Source organism: Danio rerio, chromosome 4 (genome assembly GCF_049306965.1).
Source record: "Danio rerio strain Tuebingen ecotype United States chromosome 4, GRCz12tu, whole genome shotgun sequence".
In the NCBI taxonomy this organism is placed as follows: domain Eukaryota; kingdom Metazoa; phylum Chordata; class Actinopteri; order Cypriniformes; family Danionidae; genus Danio; species Danio rerio.
Genome location: NC_133179.1, coordinates 75,208,152 through 75,214,297, shown reverse-complemented (window position 1 = coordinate 75,214,297; position 6,146 = coordinate 75,208,152). Strand labels below are relative to the sequence as shown.

Below are 6,146 nucleotides of genomic sequence, written 5' to 3'. Positions count from 1 at the left end.
GCTGGTATCTCCCTCCAGTTGCATGTAGCCTACAAGGCTATTACTGTGACTGGTAACTTTTATATGTAGTTTGACCTAATATAAGTTCAATTGGCTCACAGGGTTTATTTGATTCAGCTTGAAAATTTAAGGCGACCAGGATTTATTTTTTATTTTTTTACAGTGCAGTAGATGGCAAATATGAACACATATTATAAGCTAATATAAGTAGGAATGTTACATGTAAAACTAGAACATAGACATTAGTTAAAATGGACAAAAATACAAAATTAGGTGGAAAATAAAACCAGGTGAATATTTTAAGCAGTTCATTCATTAATTTTGCTTCAGTTTAGTCCCTTTAATTATCAGAGGCCAATTAATAACTTAATAAATAAAAAATTATTAACATAAAAAAGACATGAAAACATTACTAATAGTAGAGTATAAAGTCAGGTAGCCCCAATCCTCCAAGATCCTTTGGCTTTCCTAATTCTAGAAATGCCTGTATTCCATATTAAAGACAAGTGTTTGTCCGACTCCTTATTCAGAGATGGCAAAAGTTACACACATCCTTTACTTGAGTAGAGGTACAGATACTCATGTTTAAAACCACTCTGAAGTGCTGACTCCAGTTTTGTACTCAAGTAAAAGTACAGAAGTACGGCCTAAAATAAGTACTTAAGCAACAAGTATTCATTGCTATCCCTGTTTTAGTTTCATGGTCGTAACTGCGCATCGTGTATACATATATTGTTTTTTTTTTTTTGTACAAATTTTGTTGCCATCTTTCAGCAGCAAAGTAGCCATTTTCTAGTAGTAGTATATTCCAAAACACATTTCTCCTGCCTATATCCTGTATTTACAACTAATAAATGTCTTAAATTTAACACTTCATTTCGTCCAAAACTGATTTTCGCTTATTTTCTTTTGATAAAATAAAAAAAACTGAATGTATTTGACTACAAATTATTGTTTGAATTATGCTATTGACCAAAACGCATCTTATTACCTGATTTAAACATGACATCAGTCATGTTTACATCGCGGACTACCCGTCTTTCCCATCCCTACGGTGTGCGATTATAGGTCCAAATATGGTAGTGACAAGAAATATAATAGATTGTGCCACTAAACACATGGAAACGAAAGTAACGAGCCTGATTTAAAAATGTAATAAGTGGAAAATACAAATATTTGTGTAAAAATGTAAGAGTCAAAGTAAAAAGTTGTCCGAAAAACAAAAGTAATGATAGCAGAAAAATCTACTTAAGTACAGTAACTAAGTATTTGTACATCAAATCTTTGTCCTTAATAAAAGATTTGCGGATAAACACAAACAAAACCCCTGAAAATAGACCCTGAAGTCTACATCTGTGCACAGGGCATGTTGAAGACTGGTGAAAGCATTTTTGTCTTCAATTTCACAACGTTCCTTAAACAGCGATAGCAGTAATATAATCAGAATCCAGTACATTAAACAAACCCAGCTCGAAAAACCCATAGAAATCACTGAGGTAAAGTAAATATTCCTATTGTAATGAACTGAGATAGTGCAATGTGATTTAATGCGGCGAAGCTTGTCTGGTGTGAGACTCATGTTATATTGCGTTACAATCCGGCAGATTAGATCACTGATTTTGAGCAAGATCTTAAACGAGACATATGCTGCATTGATTCAATACGCTAAATGTGTATTCGTAATACGTTCTCAGACATCTACAGAGTGGGTTTATGGCTTAAGCAAGTTAAAAATAGTTTAATATGCTCATTTATCATTCTAAAAAACACCCCTACGATTAAAAAGTCTATAATTGACCATATTTGGATCGATTGTAAATATTAATAGATGATAAATACAATTAAACATACCTTATCCCTCTTTAAAGAGGAGCTGAATACATGTAGAATCTGTATATATCCTGCATTTTGTGTCCTGCAAGTTTGAACACGTCTTAGTCGTTGTTTAGAAACAATCTGTGTCTCCTTTTTACAAAATAAAAGTCCCACACACATGGCAAGTTAAATATAGTTTCAGTCTCTGTTCTCCTGATGACATGGTTGCTTGTCAAGTCTGGATAAACAACCTTAAGTACACGCCAATGATGAGGGAAGGGTGTGCGAGTCACGCAACAGTCTGCTTCGTGTTCTGATTGACCTGTTGTCTACCACGTTTTTACACTGGAATTTACATGAGAACAAGGAAGCAATGGTGTCACACGGTATGGACATTTCCATATACTGATCTCTTATTATTGGACTGTAAACAAAGATTTTCTTTATAGGACATCTTCAAATGCTGCAAGTTTAAATTAAAAGTCCTTCATATTTGTTCTGCATGGAAGTTAAATAGGTAACGAACATGAGTTTAAATCTGGTTTGGTTTTAATCCAAAGAATTCGTTTTTAACGCTAAATTAAAGGCTTGTTTTAAAATCTGCAGTAGATTGTTTGGCGATGTGCTGATGATTAAGAAATGATTTGATGCTTAAGTTCAACCTAGATAAAAGCGTTTAATTTTGAAAGTCTATTCCGCATGCGCATGTTCTTTGTAGGCAAATAATTAAGAAAGAAAGCCATTTTTCAAGCCACAATTCAAGTGCTTACATGCAGTTTTTTTTTGCTGTTGGATTGAATTACAGACAGATTAAACCATCCTTTCCAATCCAAATGAACTCAATCACGTGTTTATGTAACCCCGCCTGTCCTACACCACCCAACCCGCTCCTGGCTGGGATCTAACCGGCGACCTTCCGCATGGGAGTCGGTTGCTCTACCAAGGAGGCTAAAGACAATGGCCTCTAGCGTCCGTCGCTAGAGCACCTTTAGAGGTCAGAGGAGTGAGGATTACCTGCACAGCACTCACTAGCTGGCCTCCGTTACACTCACCCCCTAAACCTCACTCCCATCCGGGTCACGGCACCAATGTAACCCCGCGGGCCCTACACCCCCCAACCTGCTCTGAGCTGGTAACCTTCCGCAAGTCGGTTGCTCTACCAAGGAGGCTAAAGACCATGGCCTCTAAAGGAGTGAGGATTACCTGCACAGCACGTACTAGCTGGCCTCCGTTACATTTATTTGAACAGTTTTCAATAAGATCGAACGGCCAATCCAATTACAAACAAATTATCTGGGTGTATGGAAATGTTGCCAGTCTGGCATCGCAACAACCAAAGTTTTAAATACCCAAAAGCATGCAGTTGGCCTTCCACCAGATTTCCACAGAGCTTCTCTGTGTGAGTCCTATGATTCATCAATATTCGTGTAAGGCTTCTCTTCAGTGTGAATGGTCATGTGTTTTTCAAGTTGTCCTTTTCGGATGAAACTCTTTCCACACTGGCACATATAAGGCTTATTCCCAGTGTGAACACTCGTGTGGACCCTAAGGTTTTGTTCTTGATTGAAACTCTTTCCGCAGTGTTGACAGACGAAAGGATTTACTCCAGTGTGTATTCCTATGTGGGCTTCAAGATGGGTTTTTTGGCTGAAACTCCTTCCACACTGTCGGCATTGGTAAGGCTTCTCTCCAGTGTGGATTCTCATGTGGACCTGAAGGTTTTGCTTATGATTGAAACTCTTCCCACACTGCTGACACACAAAAGGGTTTGCTCCAGTGTGAATTACTAAATGGCTGTCAAGGTTCTTTTGCTGACTGAAACTCTTCCCACACTGTTGGCATTGGTAAGGCTTCTCTCCTGTGTGAACTCTTATGTGGACCTTAAGGTTTTGTTTACGATTGAAACTCTTCCCACACTGTTGACATGTGAAGGGATTTACTCCAGTGTGAACTCCCATGTGGCCTTCGAGTTGTATTTTTTGACTGAAACTCTTTCCACACTGACGGCATTGGTAAGGTTTCTCTCCAGTGTGAATTCTTCGGTGAACTTCCAGGTTTTGCTTATAATTGAAACTCTTTCCACAATCGCAACAGGTGAAAATACGCTTAGATTTGGTTTCCTGAGTCTTTGTCTTCGTAGATTGTTCAACAGTCACGAAATCATACTGATCTCTCTCTACCATTTCATCACTGTCCTCTTTCACATCTAAAGTGGAGAAAAGAAATGCAAGTTTAGCCCAGTGTGAAAACACAAAACCAGGGGTCACCAAACTTGATCCTGGAGGGCCGGTGTCCTGCAGATTTTAGCTCCAACTCTAATCAAACACACCTGAACAAGCTAATTAAGGTCTTACTAGGTATACTTGAAACATCCAGGCTGGTGTGTTGAGGCAAGTTGGAGCAAAACTCTGCAGGGACACCGGCCCTCCAGGACCGAGATTGGTGACCCCTGCACAAAACGAAAGACATGGAAACATTCACAGTTAGTCATTAAGCAGATGCCTTTGTCACCAAACTTGTTCCTGGAGGGCCGGTGTCCTGCAGATTTTAGCTCCAACCCTTATGAAACACACATGATAAAGCAAATCAAGGTCTTACTAAGTATATTTGAAACACCCAGGCAGGTGTGTTGAGGAGAGTTGGAGCTAAACTGTCTAAGGACACTGCCCCCCCCTCCAGGACCGAGACTAGTGACCCCTGGTTTAAAGCAACTTACCGTTGAGGAGGCATTCATCGATTCTACAAGAAGAGGCAGTACACACAACAAGTGCTAATTATACAACCATTAGGGCTCAGACAATTTAGAGCTAGAGGAATGCTGCGTTCACACCAGACGCGGAACGCAGTCAAGCGCGAGTGATTTACATGTTAAGTCAATGCAAACGTGCGAATGATGCAAATTGCGTGATTTTCGCGATGCGAATGGTGCGATACTCACAAATTTAGCGTTTCACGCGATTCGCTGAAGTTCAAAAATATAAACTTCAGTGGACATTCGCGCTTCGTTAACCAATCAGGAGCTTGCTCTTGTGGAGGCGTGAGTGTTACGTATCGCCTGTGGACACCGTCAAAAAGTTAATCAAACTGGCCTGGGCTCAGTCAGAAGCACAGCTGAAAGCCTTCGTCATCCAGGTTCAGTTTCTGGAGGAGTTTATGAGTTCACAGAGCTGCTGCACCTCTGAAAGCATGTAGTGGACTCAGACACGACCTAAACGTATTGATGCTGTTTTTCAGTCTTCATAAAGCACATAAACACTGTTATTTTCTTCATAAAATCCATGTTAGCCATTAAGCTATGAAGCAAGAGTCTTCGGGCAGACAGAAGCCCTGCCCATCACGCAAACCTGATTCTGTTCTGAAGTGAATTTGATGTGCGAATGAAGCGGGGATTGGTGCGCGAATGAAGCGAGTAAACTCAAATGTTCACGCGGCTATTAGCGGTGATCAAGTGCGTTTAGAGCAGGGATCACCAAACTTGTTCCTGGAGGGCCGGTGTCCGCAGATTTTAGCTCCAACCCTAATCAAACACACCTGAACAAGTTAATCAAGGTCTTACTTGGTATACTTGAAACATCCAGGCAGGTGTGTTGAGGAGAGTTGGAGCTAAACTCTGCAGGGCACCGGACCTCCAGGAACGAGACTGATGACCCCTGGTCTAGAGTCTCTTTTAAGTACTATGGTCACATGACTCATTTAAATATCTCAACAACACTCAGATAATATAACAAACAGGGTCAACTATCATCATTAATTCAGCATAGATAGAGGGGGACATATACATACACAAACATCAAAGTCACGGCAATCCCAGTTCATTAAAAATAGTATTGAACATATTTATAATTCTACAAGAGCAGGAGTCAGGATAAAAAGATTAAAACAGAGAGAGACCTTTTGGAGCTATAAACGCAACCAGATTTCCAGGTTTAAATGGCGTATTAGACTTCTCTTGTTTTTGGTAACAGTTTTTCTATAGTTTACAGATTATCATCATATGTTGTTGAATAGGTTTGTGTTTGTATATGCATTCTTATGTGTACATGTTTATATATGTTTATGTGTATATATATATATATATATATATATATATATATATATATATATATATATATATATATATATATATATATATGCATGACAACATGTATGTATGTGTGTTCGTTTGGTGTATATATGTGCGTACATGCCATGTTTAAGCGTATTATTTATCTGTAGATATTTGCCTATTAGTTCTATATATTTATATATATGCAAGTGTGTTCGTGTATGTATATGTCCCCCTTTATCTATGCTGAATTAATGATGATAGTTGACCCTGTTTGTTATATTAT

At 39.0% G+C, this 6,146-nt stretch overlaps 1 protein-coding gene across 1 annotated transcript in view; it reads right to left on the bottom strand.

Annotated features, from left to right (window-relative positions):
* LOC137487271 (uncharacterized) overlaps positions 1-6,146 on the bottom strand; it is a 98,951-nt gene that overhangs the window by 92,385 nt on the left and 420 nt on the right. The window lies entirely within an intron of this gene.